This window comes from Pan paniscus, chromosome 12 (assembly GCF_029289425.2).
Source record: "Pan paniscus chromosome 12, NHGRI_mPanPan1-v2.0_pri, whole genome shotgun sequence".
NCBI classification, from domain to species: domain Eukaryota; kingdom Metazoa; phylum Chordata; class Mammalia; order Primates; family Hominidae; genus Pan; species Pan paniscus.
Window position 1 is genome coordinate 33,556,079 of NC_073261.2, and position 19,418 is coordinate 33,575,496.

The following is a 19,418-nucleotide window of genomic DNA, read 5'->3' on the forward strand; positions in this document are numbered from 1 at the left end:
TGGGGCCGGGGGAGATAGAGCAGTAGACCTGGTCAGGCCCCGAAGGGGAGAAGGAGGGCCGGGGCTCCTTAAGACCTACTGAGGGGCTGGGCGCGGTGGCTCACGCCTGTCATCCCAACACTTTGGGAGGACGAAACAGGCGGATCACATGAGGGAAAGAGTTCCCGACCAGCCTGGCCAACATGGTGAAATCCCGTCTCTACTAAAAATACAAAAAATTAGCCAGGCGTGGTGGTGGGCGCCTGTAGTCCCAGCTACTCTGGAGGCTGAGGCAGGAGAATCGCTTAACCTGGGAGGCCGAGGTACAGTGATGCGAGATTACTCCAGTGCGCTTCAGCCTGGGCGACAGAGTGAGACTCCATCTCAAAAAAAACAAAAATAAAAACAAACAAAAAACCCTACTGAGGGCCACGGAGGTGGGGGAGCTAGGATGGAGAGGGGTCAGGCTTAATCCTGGCAACTCAGAATTCCAATAACTTGTACGGGTCTCAGTTTCCTCACCGGGCCCCAGCATAGGTCTGAGGGGTCTGAGGTCTGTTGGTCTGAGGGTCCTAGGGAAATCCAGCCACTCAGGAGCCTGAGATATTTTCGCATCGTGGCTGGGCCCCCTCTCCCAGGGAACTCATTTCCCAGCACCCTCTCCACGGTCTCCGCCCCATTCCTCGGAGAAGAAAAAAATTTTCTTTGTTTTGTTAATACTTCCTGAAACTTTTGCAGGTACAGAAACCACAAACTGATCGGCTGACAAAAAGGGGAAGAGGAGAGGCAACCAGAAACCTTCAGGGACTGGTTCCCTCCATGCCCAGGTCTCTTCTCCCCAGCACAGCTCAGCCCACAGCCTGGAAGTGCCAGCGGGGACCTTCACCCTACACGCATCAGGATACGGCCTTGATCCCTTCCCCCACAGCCCGGTGGCTCAGTCCTGCGAAGGAACCAAAGCAAGGGGAGGTGGGGGAAAAAACCCTGCTGCCTGATCCCACGCTGCCGCTCACAGACCCTCGGTTGACTGGCAGCACTGAACAGGTTAAAAAAAAAAAAAAGTTGAAAACACAGAAAAACCCAACACCCAGACGGGCAGACCATGTGTGGAGAGAGCGTGCTGGGAGCCTCAGTAGCTGATCTCCTCCTGGTACTAAGGGGCCTCCCCTGGCCCTGGGCAGTTGCCGGCGGAGGGAGCCCCGTGGGCCACTGGGCCACCCGGCTAGTACTTGGGTTCATATATTTGCCGGCCTAGGCCAAAGACCTTTCCGCTGTGATTGGCGACCTGCGTGTAGCCCATCTTCAGGGACATGGAGGAGTTCTCACACTTGTCGATTCCCAACTTGGTGTCATAGATGTGCCGCTGGTTCCCGGGAGCCGTCATGCCCACCTGGCTGGCGCACTTGTTTGTACCCATCCGGAGGCTGATGGTCGAGTTGTCCATGGGGGGCAGGATGCGGTTCTTGGGGTCGTAGAGATGCCTCCTCGTGCCGTATGCGGTCATGCCTGACTGGCTGGCACATTTGTTGGTAATCTGCAGCCGGATGACGCACAGGCTGGCCTTCATGGTGGTGTCGTCGAAGTTCTGCTTCTCTGAGTACTTGTCACGGATGTCCACCCCGCTCTGCAGCCCCTTAGTCTTGGCCTTCCCTGCCAGGGCGAGAAGAGACACCCGCACCTGCATATTGTTCCCACTCTCAAACAGGTCGTTGGCCTCAAATAGGTCCACGGGATCATGCCGTAGCTGACCATTGCCTTGAGGAAGTTGGAGAGGTTTTCTAGCTGGTGCCAGTTCTACACGGAAACCCTTGATCTTGGGGACTGAGCCCGGCTGCAGTTTGTTCACGAGTGTGCATAAAATAATCTCGTCCTTCAGGCCCTTCTGGAAGTTGGGGCGGATGGAGAGGCCAGTGAATCCCTTGATCCAGCTGCGGAGCTCTGCCTCCTTCTGGGAGTCATATTTGGACAGAAGCCTGTTCTGGACGTCCGCCAAGAGCCTGTAGGAGGGGCCCTTGTTGAACGCGTGGAGCTTATGGCTGGAGGGCGCCGCCGCGGGGCGGATCCGACAGGACCGGAAGCTAAGTCTTTTTTCTAGTTCGCAATATTTTGTTTTCACCACACCATTGTTTTACTACATATCTTTTGTGTATTTAAAAAATGTGTGGAAAATGTTAGACCATCTCCCTTTTTTCCACCTTCCCTTTTACCCTTTACTGCCATTTACATCCACACATCCACACACACATACATCCAGACACACACATACTGACCAAAATTAGTTTCGATGTACGAATGGGTTATTTGAAGCAAAAAGTCAATCTATATTAGTAAAAGTGTCATGCCAGTACGAATTATATTTATAATCCTTTTAAGAAGAAAGAACTTCGGGCCGGGCGCTGTGGCTCATGCCTGTAATCCCAGCACTTTGGGAGGCCGAGGCGGGCTGATCATGAGGTCAGGAATTCAAGACCAGTCTGGCCAAGATGGTGAAACTTCGTCTCTACTAAAAATACAAAAAAAATTAGCTGGGCATGGTGGCGGGCGCCTGTAATCCCAGCTACTCGGGAGGCTGAAGCAGAGAATTCCTTAAACCCGGGAGGCGGAGGTTGCAGTGAGCCAAGATCGCGCCACTGCACTCTAGCCTGGGCGACAGAGCAAGACTCCGTCTCAAACACACACAAAAAAAAAAAGAAAGAAAAAGAAAAGAAAAAGAAAGAACTTCCTTAATTTTTTGAAGAGACTATTCTGTATCCATTTTATAATTTTGTGGCCACTGAAAAAGATATATTAAATCACAGACACAGTGAATATAGTAAGTGGTAGTTTAAAATGTTAAAATGTTAAATCACGCCTGTACTCCCAGCACTTTGGGAGGCTGAGGGGGGAGGATCGCCTGAAGTTGGCAGTTCGAGACCAGCCTGGCCAACATGGTGAAACCCCTTCTCTACTAAAAATACAAAAATTAGCCAGGTATGGTGGCACAAATCTGTAATCCCAGCTACTCGGGAGGCTGAGGCAGGAGAATGGCTTGAACCCTGGAGGCGGATGTTGCAGTGAGCTGAGATCAAGCCACTGCACTCCAGCCTGGACAACACAGTGAGACTCTGTCTCAAAAATAAAATAAAGTGTTGAATTTTTACAAGTCGTTGTTCCTATTCTAATTTTTGAATGCAACCACAGCCTCTAACAAAACAGCCTCGTTAAACTAATTGGCTGATAATGAATTCTTAAGTTAAAGGGGAATTCCACAGAAATATATATGGCTCTTTTATGTTTAAGAAAAGTAAGAGCCTGAAAAACAGATGTGTTCTGTAAAACTGAATTACTTTCTATCCATTTCCACTGGTTCGCAGTGTTTTATCTTTATATTAAAACATATATAAATGATTGATTGATGAATTTTTTTTCTTTTAGACACTGCTGCTGAATCCATGGAGAGAAAAAGGATAAATTTCCAGAACTATGGTCCCTGTGCTCCAGTTCGCCAGGCGGGCGCGGCGGAGACGGAGACCGAGGAACGCAGCTGGGGCCATGCGGCGCTACCGCGCGTGGTGGCGCTGTGTCTGGCCTGAGGCTTGTGCTCGCTCCTTTACGCCTTCAGCCAGCTCCCCATGTCCCCAGAGGAAGGAGCGCGCGGTGGTGGCGGGAAGCCTCAGGCCGCAGTGGCTTCCTGGCTGGCGGGAGGCGGATGCAGTGCGGTGAGAGGCGTGGGCAGCGCTGGTCCCGCTGCGCATCCCGGCAGGTGGGACAGGTGTAGTCTGAAAATACAGCCTGTTGAGAAAATGCATCTAGGTGAAAGACTGGAAGAAACTATGACCATGTTGAAGTCAGCTATTATTTTCAGGATCAAACCTCTTCAATTCCAGATTTTTGCTGAAGATCAACTACATCATAGTTTTAAAGGAAGGCTTGACAGGGGTCATTTCTACAAATATTTAATTATACAATATACTCCATAACCTTTCCAAGTGAGAATGCAGCAGAGTGGAAAAACTCTTTAAACCATGTGGTTTGCAGAGATTGTCCTTGCCGTTATTCCTGAAAGAAGTTGACTCTCACACTGATAGCCTTTTTAAAAGACCAGCTGATAATATTTGGTCTTTACTAAAGAAATTTAATTCCACACAAATTCTGCAATGGCCTCAGAACAAAAGGAACGTCAAATAGGATGGTATAGTCGCTTTGCTAGGCATCCATACTGTGGAAAAGCTGGAGTAAACTCTGGAGTTATGTTGACAAACATGACTTGAATGAGAAGGAAGTATTTCAAGAATAATATGACAACTGTGACCACAATGAGGAGATATACTTATGACATGGCTTAAAATGTACAAGTTAAACATTACATGGGTGATCAAGATCTGTTGGATATCATGTTTTTTCATAATCCAGAAAGCCTTTTTGTCTTTCCGTGTCAATGGAAGTGTCATCCAGATCATTGTCTATGTGGAAGCAGTTGCCAAGAAGCAGAAGAAGGAATCTTTATTTTTCACGGGAACAGAGGTGTTTACTATGATGATAAGCAACCAGCATGTAGAGCTGTTTATGAAGCACTGAGAAATTGTTCTTTTAGGATGACAATGTTCATTCATTAATAAACCCTTTAGAATTGGAACTACAAAAAACAGTGCATACATACCGTGGAAAAATTTACTAAATATTTATCAAACAATTAGCAAAAACATAAGAGATCGCTATGTCAGATCACCAAAGGAAAGGTGATTCTTGTTGCCTGCTACATCAAATGGATGAAAAGAACAAAGCATCAGAGGATAAGTATGAAGGAACTGTCTTGGGTGAAGCATTAAGGCAGGAATTATTCATCTACAGAATATTTTTTTTTCCTAAAGAGGTTAAATGAACAGTATTTTCAGGTAATGAAGAATAAGTTAAAATCTTGGGCTCAACAAAGAAAAATTTTTGGCCTCTGATGTTGTGTAATGTTACTTACTATCATTCCAGTATTGATGAAAATATTATTGAATGGTTTTAGCCTGCAAACTTCTGTTGACTCATACTCTCAAGAGTGGTGGGGCTGTGAAAATGAAGAAAATGTACCGCAAACACTCAGACAGTGAATAGAGCGATAATTTTATGTCAGCACTAACCTCACTTTAAATGTGTGAGAGAAAAGTTTGTCTACAGGAGTAGAAACAGTTCTGTTTCTAAAGAAATGTGATGTAACCAATGTAACCATGGATGATCTATATCTGCCTTTATACATTTCATCTCTGTTTTAAAATATTTTTATGATAATCATATTTAAAATTATGTTTAGATTATAAGGAAGCTGCCTGTTAAAAATTGAGCTGTATAAGAAAGAGGAAATATAGTGAAAACTTTGGGGTTTTAATCTGTGCGTGTGAGAGAGAGTGAGAAATATAGTGTTTTCATTGTGTATGCATTAAACTGTCTTGCTAAAACTCAGACCTAAAATTGTTAAGTAGATATTTGGGGAACTTTTTTATCACTTTAAATGAAAAATTTCAGCTTTACTGGGCATTCTGGAAGCAAAATATGTTATGCTGATGATAAAGTGAGAACCTTAAGAGTACACTCATTTGATGGTGGAAAATGTGATGGACCAAAATGCAGAAGCTATACACATCCTGTGAGTAGTAATTTTAGTTACAATGCAGTAGGAAAATGTGGTGCATTTAAACTTTTCTTCTACCACATAATGGCTTTGCAAGATACTTGTAAAGAAGCAAATGTCTAGAGCCTTACTTTAAGAAAGTTAAACAACTTTGGTGAATGATTTGGATTAAGATTGTTACATCCAGCTATAGAAATGTGGTTTTAATTGGGTTGATGTGAGTGAGTACCTTCCTTTTTTGAATCCCACTTAAAACAGTTAACTTTTTAAGTCTTGAAGATGAGAAAACTATTACTTATCTAATATAACTATTTTAATAGTTATCTAATTTATAGTTATCTACTATAACTATACATTCTGAATACTTAGCATGTACTGTGCTGAGGCACATATCTTGTTTTCCCAGCTGCTAAACGATTATCTTCCTTTTCTCCCTGGTATTTTAATGCTCAAGTAGAAAATGGAAAATCATGAAGGAAAAATATCACTTGTGAAAATCGTGGCAGTTAGCTTTATGAAGACACAGTGGCCTCTGTGGGGACATGGGATATGCAGAAAGAGATGGCTAGTACAGTTGTTCTGTCTTCTGCAGTTCAGTCAGGGACACATTGAGAGAGGAAAGTTTAAGCAGGTACATTAGAAATTGATAACCAGCCCAGCATTCTTAGAACAGATGGGTTTAGAGAACACGAGTTGTAGTTCCTTGGCAGAATGCCATGGTGGATATGAGAAACTGTGAACTGTGTTGAAATTGAGCTTGAGCAGAAAATGAGAATACTAAAAATTTGAAGTTCAGAGGGTATGCATTAGATTATTTCTAATGGTCCCCATATATGATCATTGCCTGCCTGACTATATAAGACTCCTGTTGGGAGCTTGAGAATAGATTGCTGAGCTTAGCCCTTTGGAGACTCTGGTATGCTGTGTCTGGGATGGAGTCTGCAAAAAGAAAAATTTAAAGAAGAGACTTAAAAATTATACAAAACTAGAACAGTGCTTTGGTACTATCAGATTACTTGGGGAGCTATTCCCACTTTGATTCTTCATATAGAGGATGTGAACAGAGAAACATGCAGATAAATCAGTCAATGCCAACTGCTGGGGGAAACGTCCATAGTCTGCAGGTTCCCACAGAAAGGATAGCACTTCCATCCTCTCCCATGAGGGAAAAATAAAGGAGAAAAGCTTTCAGCCTCTCACCATAAGCTCATTCAGTCCTCCCCTTGGGAAGAGAAATGACTTAACTGAGGAATGTGCTTGAAAGTAGCTGTACTGGTGAAACTCAGCCTCTGTGGGTTTCTCTCTCTTTCAGAGTCAGCTCTCTTCAGGATGCGCATTTATTTCTCCCTTTGGAGGAGGCCTCAGTCCAGCTCAGCCAAGGACTGAAAGGCACATCTGGCTAATTCAAGACTGGGGTATTGGGAGGTCCCCTTGGCCCCAGATCTATGATATGTTCTCGAGTCCTGAGACCTGCTGACTCTCGTGTCTCATTTCTCAGTTGGGTCATATCTTGGGGTTATTTGTGTTCCCAGCTCTAACAGGAAGGTTCCTAAGCACTCATTTCTTCTTAACCAATTTCTGAAGGTAAAATGTTGGTGAAGAGTGCTCTTTTCTTCCTGCTACCATTAATTGGTGTTTATTTTGTGTCAGGCACTGTTGAGTATTTTAAATTTCTTATCTAGTTTGATCTTTACAGCAACTTTATATGACAGACATTGTTCTCCCATTTTTCAGGCTAGAAATCTGAGGCCCAGTGTCCCACAATGGCTGTGTGGTGACACTAGGCTTTGAGCACAGATGGTTGACTTCCAAAGCCTATGTTCCTAACCATTATGCCACTCTGTGTTGTGACAGCGCCAAACATACTTTCATTCATATATATCTTTTAACTGATCATGTTCTTGTGTGATTTCTTTCAGAAAGGCTTTTATATCAAATATTGATAATAATAATAATGAACACATGTTGAGCACTTACCATGTCTCAAGCACTGCTCTAGAACTTCCCATGAAAGAACCCCTCTAATCTTCAGAACAACCCTGTGAGGTAGGTGCTACTATTACTCTGTTTTCACAAGTAAAGAAACTAAGCACAGCAGATCCACAGTCATTCTGTAGGATGCTGTGTAGAATGGCTCCTGGGACACTGGGAAAGCTCTTCTGCACCTCAGTATCTTCTTTACTGGTTCATTAATGTCTGATATTTCTGCATGAGAATGCACAACATAGACAGAAAGCTTAATATGTATATACACACACTGAGAGATAAGGCATTGACATAACATCTCATTATAGGTATTAGAAATGCAGTCTCAAGAGCAGGTTCTCGTGGGGTGACAGGCAGGGTATTCTAGGGGAAGGAATATCCCAAGAAAGGTGGCATTACAAAGGAAGAGGAGAAAGAAAGGTGTAAATGAGGAGACACTGATTTTCTTCCATTGCAAAGTTTTCCAAGGCTGGCCCCTTTTCTATTACATTCTTACCCAGTAACTCGTACTTTCCCTAGAGCTCTTGCAAGAAAGAACTATTGAGAAAGTAGCCCATCTGAAAGTACATTTCTTGCTGTTTATCTGCTTCCAGAACTGGCTGAAGTTTACTTTTTGGTTCTCCAGAGACCTAGCTTCTTCCAATGTGGTCTATTTAATCTCCTGTCATGTGGGAAATTATATTCAAAATCTCCATGATCCTCTGTCCATAGTAAGTTATGCATGTAGTGAGAAGTACATGCCACAAGGTCTTGAGATTATATCTGCAATGTGTTGCTGCTGGCTGTTGATCAAGATAGGCTGGGAGAAAAACATTATTTTCAGATGTGAAAAACTGTCACCTTTATCAAATAACTCTTCTTGCATATTTCCCAAGACGTTGTAGCCTATTTAAACTCGGGAGGTTAATTTTGTAGCATTCATTATGACCGAAAATGTAGTTCACACAATCATGATGCTCTCTTTATTAGGTGTTACTGTTAAACAATATTAAAATACACACAATGTGGCTGGTCTTTTGTAAGCTACATGGCATATTTACTTCTTTGCCAGGTTTCTTAATTGCGTTTCTTCATCTTTCCGAATACCAGTGCCACTGTCACCCACAATATTTGCTGTTTTGAGCGCATGGTTTACATTTTATTTTGCCCAATAATAGAATATGATGGGGACATCTTATCTGAGTGTTTCATAGTATGCTGTAGTTTGAATTCTTGGCTGTTGGTTTCCCAGAGTCCCAGCTCCTGCCACTGCATTCTGCCTTTATAAATGGAGAATAATGGCTCTAAAAAAAATTCACCTAAGAATCTCATGATAGTGGAGAAGGAGGACCATGGAAATGCTAAAGCCTCCCACTCGGCTTCTGTAAATCATGCAGAGGATCAGGAAAATGATTGAAAGTAACGTATCCCAAACAAAGAAGTCAGCTGTACAATTCAAGACCTGTGTCTGGCTGTAAAAAAAACAAAAAACAAACAAACAAAAAATACAAACAAACAAAAAAATGGAAAGAATAACTTTGCTACTCATCTTGTTCAAAAAACTGGAGCAGATTGAGTATCTAGACTCAGTTTCAGAAGAAATGTTAAATACTGATAGGGGCATATTCAAGATCTTTAGGATTTTTTGGGGGGAGGAGAGGGGAACATAAAAAAGCAATAATAAAGATAAATCTGAATGCAGGAAAAATACACATAATCCATGAATCTAACACCTGTTTTCGCATGTTTATCATCTTTGTCCCTATGTAGATCTATGTTTTCTTTCATAGTTGCAGTCATAGAATATATTCTATTCTCTAAGCTTTTATCCTTCAACATTATAGGAGAATGTTGTTCCATGTTACCACATAGCCAACTGTTTCAAAACTTGTCTAGTAAATTCTGTGCTGTTGTTTTCACAGGGAGAAACATGCACATGTATATTACTTGGTTTTTTTTTTCTGTTGAATCATACTCTTGGAATAAATTTTTTTTCAGTAAGGTTTTTGGTTCCAAAAAGTATAAACATTTTGGTGATCTTTAGTAAGTTGTATTGCTTTCCAAAGAAGTGATAGGAATTATACTTGCCACCCCAACAGTGAAAGAATTGTAATTTAATTTCAGTGTAACAGAGGATGCTACTCTTGCTATTATATTTTCTATTATAATGAAAACCTTTAAAGATTTAAACCAAGCTGGATTGTCTTTCAGGAGCTGCTGTTAAATGAACACCTTGATATCTTCGTTCTTGGAGAGAAATGAGCCAAGGAGGAAGACCATCTAAAAAAACCCACTAGACAATTTGTGCTCACTGGAGTGGTCTCTGCTGGGCAAAAGGTCTTTAGAATGACTCGTGGATTTTCTGGCAAGTGGCAAACCACACAAATGCTATGTCAGGCCAGGAAGACAGGTGCAGCCCTGTCAGTGTCAAAGAAGAACACTGGTAGCAGAAGAGCTAAGAGTGAGTGAAAATTGAATTATCTTTATTTCTAGGACTTGTCTATTGAGAAACAACAGTGCTGGCAACCATTTACTACCAACAAGAGGCAGTTCCAAGAGAAGAATATAAAATATGCTCTGCTCAATCCCACAAAACTCAGAGTGTCTCACAATGGCCAATTTCTTATTTTTACCCTGTCCAGAGACAAGGAAGGATGCATCAGGGAGCTGCTGGCCTCTGCGATGAATAACTTGAGTCAGCCTGCAACATGTGAAAGAATTCAGCTGATCAGGATTTATAACACTAGCTGGATTTTTTGCTTTCTCTGGGGTTCATGAAGCATGGTGTTGTGAGATACCACAGGAGTCCCAGAGTAAAGTTACATACCTACTTCTCTTCCTTATTTTTATTTTTTTGGCATGTTCATATTATTTTATTACCAACATCGTTGGCATCCCTGAGTATGAGAGTTGAGACGAAACTTAGAGGCTATTGTCTGATTCAATCCTTGCAGCTTACAAAAAGAAATGTGGGGAGCAGTCACTGCGTGACTAGCCTGAGGTCACTCAGGAAGTTAGAGGCAGAACTGCATCCAGGGTCACCTCTCTTTACTGCTACTAGTGTGCTCTTTCTACTGCACCCTGATCACAAAACATCTCCCAACCCAGGAACAAGGTCTACCGCATAGGTGAGCACAGCAGCGTGATCACTCTCTCAGTCATCTGTACTCCTCCTTTGCTTTGACCAAAGACACAGGAAGGGACCTTTTGCCCCACATAAAACACCTCTCAAAGGCTTGGCAACAACAACAGATAATAGAGAGCATTGACCTAAGACCAACATTTCAACCATGGTGTCAAAACAATATTTTATTTCAGCAAAGAAAAACTATGTCACAAGTGGATTATTATTACTAATAATCAGACTAGTGGTACTTGCGAATGACTTGGTTTCATACTCACACTTGGACAACTATGCACACTGAGTATAACTGACCTTATGAGAACATCATTCTCACTAAGATTATGATGTGCTTTCTCACGTGGGAACTGTACATAATATTGTGTGTACCCTTGGGAGGATGTCCTGCCTGTGATGTTGTCTTTCAGGGGAAGAAGAATGGTTGAGAACTGAGGGTATATTAAACATTTACTCCTCCAGATTTTTCAAGATTTCTGTTAAGCGAGATCAGAAGAAAGCCATCTATTTGGATTGCATCACTCTAACCTGGTAAGTTGAATTGTCTACACAGAATTATAATTTCACGATATGTCCAGATTACTTACCGAGAGCCAATTTGAGACACCAACAGGACTAGTAAAACATCTTTGCACTGTGGGTAGCGTTGCTATCAAAGACCTTGTACATTATGTCATTCAAGAACCTTTATATTAAGATCCTTATGGAAAATCCTTCCCAAAGTTTAACCCTATGATAAAGGGTTTTTTTCTCCTGGTAACATAGTGGGCAATTGGGAACTGTTTAACCCAATGCATTGATTTCATTGATTGTTTTGGTTGCCGAGAAGTATGGATGCTCAGAATAGGTTTTCTTGTTTTCAACTGCTAATTCCTTTATTTAAATTGTAATAAATGTTTCCCTTTACTTCTTTCCTTTTTCTTTTTAAGAAATTTAATGTATTTCATAATATATTATAAATTATTAATAGATCAATTAGCATAGAATAATCTGGAATAATGCTTAGAGATCTCCCATTGAAAAAGACCCCAGTACCATAGGGTTCACAGCTGAGTGTTAACTGAACTTGAACAAATTTTGATTTTATTTAAAATGATCAAAGCCTAGAAAAAAAATTCCTGCAGATCATATGGGGCACATAATAACTAAAAAAAAAAAGAAACAAAGAGGGATGGCTTTCTTCAATTAATTTTATAGTGTAATATCAAAGCTTAATAGTTAATATATTTCATCTAATGTAGAATGTCAATGTTTAGAAATCAGACATTATTTCCTGTACCATTAGAGATATACTGCCAATTTAACTGTGACTTCCTTACAAAAAGCAAAAAAAGGAATTTTAAAGATATTAAAACATGTAAAGAAGAATATAAGCACTATACTCCCAACCCCTTCAATTAACATGTTAATATTTTATTGCATTGGTTTTCAGTAATTACTTTTAATAAAATAAAGCATTATTAGCTAATGTTCCACCCCTACCACTCCAATCTCATTCTCCTTCTAGGTGCCCCAGGCCCAATTGCTAAAATAAATTTGTTGTACACTTTAAAGTCAATTTTCTATACGTTTGCACATAAATTTGTGCATTCGTAGGAAGTATTTTGGTGCTGAGAAGGTACAATAAGCCCTTCAAAGTTGTTGATGTTCAGATTCCAGTTGGCAAAAGTCTTACACATGTGGCATTAAATATTTTCAGTATTAAACATGCACATTCCACAAGTTCAGCAGTTCTGTAATATATATCCAGAGTCTGCCCTGAGGGATGCTTACAACCTTAGTATAAACTCTCACTCACTCCTTTTAGAGAATAAAACTTACACCTATGTAATGACCAGTCCAGGTACAAGGGTGTCCTCTAAGAACATTCATTCATGTACTCAACAAATCTTTATTGAGCACCTGCACATTTCATGCCAGGGAGGTGAACTGTGTTCTCCCTACACAACAGGAGAAAGAGTGGTGACATCGGCAGGAAAGTGCAGTGGAAAGGAGGAGCTGACTTTGGCAGGAAAAAGAACGATATTACTTTGAATTTATCAACTCTGACGTAACATCCTGATAAAAAGTGCCATATCCAAATCACGTTGAAGATTCTCAAAGGACAGTACCAAAGTTGAATAAAAACACAGTGCCTCAAATGGGAAGTGGTATAGAAAGGCCTGAGGCTGGGGTATGGAGGCACACGGGGTGCAGAGAACGAGGGAAGAGAAGAGTGAAAAACTGCTGGGGGTGGGGTGGCATTGATGGTGAGAGATGGGTGTAACATGCATTTATGAGGACAGACATGATCAGGTTTAAAGAAAAAGAATTTTTTCTTTTTCCAGCAGTCCCACTATGGGGCATTTATCTACAGGAAAGGAAATCAGCATATTTAGGAGATACCTGCACCCTCATGTTTATAGCAGCCACTATTCACAGTAGCCAAGATTAGAATCAACCTAAATGTCCAAAAACATAGTATCTATTCACAGTGGAGTACTATTTAGCCGTAAAAATAATGAAATCCTGTCCTTGGCTGCAACGTGGATCAGGCTGGAAGACTATATTAAGTGAAATAACCTAGGCACAGAATTATAAATCTTGCATGTTCTCACTCATATGTGGGAGCTAAAAAAAAAACGAACTGAGCTCATGGAAGTGGAGAGTAGAATTCTGGTTATTATAGGCTGGGGAGAGCAACAGGGAGGAGAGGACAGGGAGAGGTTGGTTAACAAATACAAACTTACAGCTAGATAGGAGGAATGAGTACATCTATGACACCAAGCTGGGAATCGACAAGTGTGACAACTCCTCCATGTCCCTGAAGATGGGATACACGCAGGGCGCTCATCAGAGCGGCCAGGCCTTCGGCCTGGGCCCACAGATATACGACCCCAAGTACTACTGGGGAGGCCTAGTGGCCCACAGCGCTCCCTCGGGCTCCGGCGACTGCCCGGGGCCAGGGGAGGCCCCTGAATATCTCCCTTACCACCAGGAAGAGACCGGCTACTGAGGCTCCCAGCACGCTCTCTCCACACATGGTCTCCCCTTCTGGGTGTTTGGGTTTTTCTGTGTTTTCATCTTTTTTTTTTTTTAACCTGTTCAGTGCTGCCAGTCAACTGAGGGTCTGAGTGGCAGCGTGGGATCAGGCAGCAGGGTTTTTTCCCCACCTCCCCTTGCTTTGGTTCCTTCTCAGGACTGAGCCACCGGGCTGTGGCGGAAGGGATCAAGGCCGTATCCTGATGCGTGTAGGGTGAAGGTCCCCGCTGGCATGTCCAGGCTGTGGGCTGAGCTGTGCTGGAGAGAAGAGACCTGGATATGGAGGGAACGGGTCCCTGAAGGTTTCTGGTTGCCTCTCCTCTTCCCCCTTTTCTCAGCCTATCAGTAAGTGGTTTCTGTACCTGCAAAAGTTTCAGGAAGTATTAACAAAATAAAAAAAATTTTTTTTTCCCCGAGGAATGGGGCGGGGACAGTGGAGAGGGTGCTAGGAAATGAGTCCCCTGGGAGAGGGGGCCCAGCCACGATGCTAAAATATCTCAGGCTCCTGAGTGGCTGGATTTCCCTAGGACCCTCAGACCAACAGACCTCAGACCTACGCTGGGACCCCGTGAGGAAACTGAGGCCCGTACAAGGTAGTGGAATTTTGAGTTGTCAGGGTTAAGCCTGAGCCATCTCCATCCTAGCTCCCCCACCTCCGTGGCCCTCAGTAGGGTTTTTTGTTTGTTTTTGTTTTTTTGAGATGGAGTCTCACTCTGTCGCCCAGGCTGAAGCACAGTGGAGTAATCTTGCCTCACTGCACCTCGGCCTACCGGGCTCAAGCGATTCTCCTGCTTCAGCCTCCAGAATAGCTGGGACTACAGGCGCCCACCACCACGCCTGGCTAATTTTTTGTATTTTTAGTAGAGACGGGATTTCACCATGTTGGCCAGGCTGGTTTGGAACTCTTGCGCTCATGTGATCCGCCTGTTTCGTCCTCCCAAAGTGTTGGGATGACAGGCGTGAGCCACCGCGCCCAGCCCCTCAGTAGGTCTTAAGGAGCCCCGGCCCTCCTTCTCCCCTTCCGGGCCTGACCAGGTCTACTGCTCTATCTCCCCCGGCCCCAGGCCACGCCAAGTACTGCACAGAGCCCTCCCCCCAGGGGCCCTATGCTATGAGATAATGTGAAATACCGACTGTGGACCAAACGCAATTAAACCTCTGTTTTTAAGAAGAAAGTGAAAAGACTTAAAATTGGCATTTTAAGACTTTACTATATATTATTAAATATATATTAAATATAAATGTTATACAATTGAGCGCCTCTATCTCCCAGTCTCTGGTTAGGAACTTAACTTTCCTAAGCCTCAATTAGTAAACACTTCTGGCCTAGCCACGTTGACCCGCCTCTCTCCTAACATCATCCAGTATATTTCGGAAACGCATGCAAAACTCTCCCACCTTTTGTTTCAACAGATATGTCAACTGATACAATTATACAATAATTGTATAATATTAGATTTAATCTCACAATCACACTCAGCTTGATTACTAACCCTTCTCCTACACCTTGCTCACCTATATTTATGTACATTTTCTATGAATTGAAATAGCTTAGTAATGTATGTTGACTGTGTATTATAGTGTAAGTTATTGTAATATAAAATATGGACTTTCTTTAACTCCCATTTGCTGCCTAGGAAATACCAATATTTTTTGAGCATGGCAAGTGTTTCCAAGCATTCAGAAGTGGAGAGTGTAGGAAATCCACTGCAGAATGAGGTCTGCTTGTCATCCTCTCAGTCTCAACTGCTCTCCCTCCTTCATCTCTCTCTGTTTCATTGATGAGTATAGAAGATCAGGCATTTTTATATGAAATGAAAATTGATGGAACTAAGGTGTTGATTTGCATATCCAACCAATCATTTATTGAGTGTCCATTACAAATTAAATTGTGTTGTAGAGAACAGCTCAGGAAACGAATGCTTGACATTGATGTTCATAACAGAAATACAAACATGCCATTAAAAAATCAGACCTCTTATGAGCATCCAGATTCTCATGTAAGTTTTGTGAAGCTCTTTCAAGATAAGAATGTAAAATTTCAAAAAAAACATTTTCACAAGTCATTCTTGAGACAGAAAAGTGGAAATAGAAGATCATATATGGTTGTTTCACTAGCTCAAATCTTAAGTACAGTTTTTAGTCAATTGAGAGCCATATAATTCTTAGTTTTATATACTGATAGTCATTAGAAATTACAAATTTTAAAAAATATTCCTGTCTCACTCTACGAATCAATCTAAAAATTTCATTCATTTGCTTATATTTCTTCATTTTACCTGGTCTTGAATACTTCTTTCCTGCCCAGCATTAAGTTTAATTAATGTCTAATTTGTTTACTTGATTTAGTTATTTTGGCCACGTTCAGTACACTTGTTATGAAGCAGGCATGTAGGAATGTTGACAAGTTTATAGTCCTCACTCTTCCAAATCCCAAATGGCGGCACCCCAACAGACACATACCACAGTGTAAACACATACACACACACACACACACACAATCCACGCCCACCCATACTCACCCACCTACACACAGACACACACACACACACACACACACTCCAGTGGATCAACCCATAAAACACTCCACAGGCAGACATCGTACATCAGGGATCTCTTAGTGCACTACACACTTCTGTAAATTATCAGGACTCTTCAATTGAGGTGAGTCTACAGAGATTTCAAAAGCTATTTGAGTGCTAAGCTATCTAACTAGTGGTTGGACACTATTTAAATAATGCATTAAACACAACTCTTGAGGCTCTGAAGAATTTCTGTGCTTTCCAATGAACCAGGAGTTACAAGGTCCTGAAAACCACAAGTGTGTTACATCCTTTAATAGATAAAGCAAAGCTGATTTTAATGTGAATATACTTTATAGTTATTTCTATTCCTGTTAATTTTTGTTTGCTGGTAATACACATTTTTATGTAACTGGGACTAAGGAACATCTTAGGAAAAAGAAAACAAAAAATAAAATTTCCCTGATTACACTGTGCCTTGGTCCAGTAACCCTGCACTGCATATATACACTTTAAATTGGTGTCTTGAGGAACCACTTCGGTATTTCTTTTTTTTTTCTTTTATGTTGTAAACCTTTCTTGTAAAAATAAACAAAAAGCAAAAAAAAAAAAGACGAACAAACACATTAGACTATGTCAACATAAGGTCAGGATAATCAATATTACTGCCTGAACCTCCACATCTTGTCCCACTGAAAAGGCTTCAGAAGTAATTACACTCATGGAGTTGTTATTTCCTATGGTAATGATGCTTCTTTCTGTAATATTTCCTGAAAGATTTGCTTGAGGCTACTGTACAGTTTTAACTTTTTTTCCTTAAGTAGAAGGGGTAATTCTAATGATAAAAAGTGTATTATATAAAACACATAAACCAGTAACAGAGTTTATCATTATCTAATACTATGTACTGCACACAATTGCATGTGTACTTTAGTATCACTGAAAGAAGAGCAAATTTGTTTACACCATCATCACCACAAACACTAGCAATACATTTTGCTACAACGTTAGGTGGCTTACAATATCACTGGATGATAGAAAATTTTCAGGGCCATTAGAATCTTATGAGGCCAACATCATACATATATGGTCTGTCATTGACCAAAACATAATTATGTGGCACATGAGTGTATATATCAGATACATCAATCAATATATTCAACATTTCTCCCCTCCTTATCCTAATGATAAAGATGATATAAAATATAATTTAAAAAATATAAGAAGAAATGGTGTAATGGTCTCTATATTAAAAACTAGAGTTAAATTGTTTAAAAAATTATAAGTAGATGCTAAATACACAGATTGAAATACATTAAATACATTAAGAATGTTTGTTCTGTTTCTTATATATTGCTGGTTTTCTGCCATTGAAAGTTTAATTTAGACCTCCTTATTTCATGTAATCACCCCAATAATTTGTCTTACAAACAATTAACAGAAGTTAACACTATATAACATAGTTGTATAGTGTCTTACTCTTACAATGGGATACTTTACTTTTCATGAGGGAAAACAGTAAGCTATAAAGTTTACACAATCTGAGATGTAGATAAAGATTGATGTGCAAGATTGCTTCTAGATATATCACTTTATAATGGTAACATAAAAAAAGGAAAGTAATGTGTAAAATATCTTCTAATGCAACTCTTTCCACTCTTCCTGGCTGTCATTGGCCTTTTTTTTTTTTTTTTTTTGACTTCTCACGAATACATTAGGAGGCTCCCTCACCCTCTGGCTTTAGGTTAGGTTCAGCCTGTGGAGAACCCTGTAAGAAGGCAGAAAGGAAGAGGAGACAAGGGTCACGGTGTTTATTCTATTGGTCTCTTCCCCATGAGGTTGTCTTCCCTACATGTGTCTCTTTACAGAAGGTCACTTTTGTTCTCCAGGTGGTCTGATCTTCTACTCCTTCTTTTTCCAGGGTTTGTTTTTATCCTCACTGAATGCCAGTTCCAGATTTATTGCTTACAATTCTTTCATGCTCCTTCCTTTGTATGGAAGCATTCCTCAAATTATTCTTAGTTGTATTTACCAACTGTTTTCTGTTGAAATTCTGACTAATCCAGAATATAAAACTTTTTAGAGTCCAGTCATTCTTTGCCATGTTCTGTTTCCCCCCATCTCTGTGGCTATGAAAACGTGTATCAAATATTTTACCTGACTCGCAGGAAGGGGAAGTCCCACTGCTTTGCCTGTTTTGGATAGGTAGCATCAGTTAAACTAAACCTTTCATAAACCACTGATACATCAGTGGTTTCTTGTTACGTAGAATGAACAGTATTCACCAGAATAATATCCTGACTAGCAAACACATCAATTGCCACTTGATGTTCTAAGTGTTATGAGTAAAATAAAAACTGAATAAAGATTTTGCCCTCAGGATGTTTATGTTCTCCTACGTGAGAAAGATAATTAAAAATACAAAATATAATATCAATTTTTGAATCATAAGTGTTACGCAGAAAGTGAATTAGGGTAAATTTCCATGCTTGTAGTTTTGCTTATGGTTTACTATTTGTATTCATTTTCTAGGACTGTCATACAAAATACCACAAACTAGGTAGCTTAAAACATCAAAAGCTTATTCTCTCAGTTTTGGAGGTCAGAAATTCAAAATCAAGATGTTAGCAATACCATGCTCCCTCTGAAACCTGAAGGAGAGAATCTTTCTTTACCTCTTGTCTTCAGGTGCCAGTTATCAATTCTTGGCACATCTTTTGGCATGCAACTGCATCAGTTTGTGACTCTGTCATCACAGGACATTCTCCCTATATGTCTGTATCTCTGTGCCCAGTTCTTATAAGGACAGCAGTCACCTGACCTCATCTTAACTAGTGACATCTGCAATAGCTCTATTATCAAATAAGTTCACATTTTAAGGTACTGGAGTTTAGCACTTCATTGTATCTTTTAAAGAGATACAATTAAGCTCATATGTAATAAATATTATTATTCAAATTAAGTATATCCTACACTTAAAATATAGTGATAAAATAATTTGTAATTTCTAAAGACCTCATAATCATACAATCAATATTTATAACAGATTTCTCTTATTTTGTTATCTATAAATCTGTATTTTTGTTTTTAGTTACAACCATGGCATCCCCAGAAAGCTTTTCTATACAGAGAAGTGGCTCTGAAACTGTTATCAACATCTAAACTTTTGTAAAAATTGAAACTATTGTAATTTCAA

The 19,418-nt window shown here is 40.7% G+C and overlaps 2 pseudogenes; one reads left to right on the plus strand and one right to left on the minus strand.

The window, feature by feature from the left end:
* Window positions 1–1,132: 1,132 nt before the first annotated feature.
* On the minus strand, window positions 1,133–2,107 carry LOC117979037 (calponin-2-like; annotated as a pseudogene).
* A 1,303-nt stretch (window positions 2,108–3,410) lies between these two features.
* LOC129397140 (glucoside xylosyltransferase 1-like) lies at window positions 3,411–5,774 on the plus strand (annotated as a pseudogene).
* The last annotated feature ends 13,644 nt before the right edge of the window (window positions 5,775–19,418 follow it).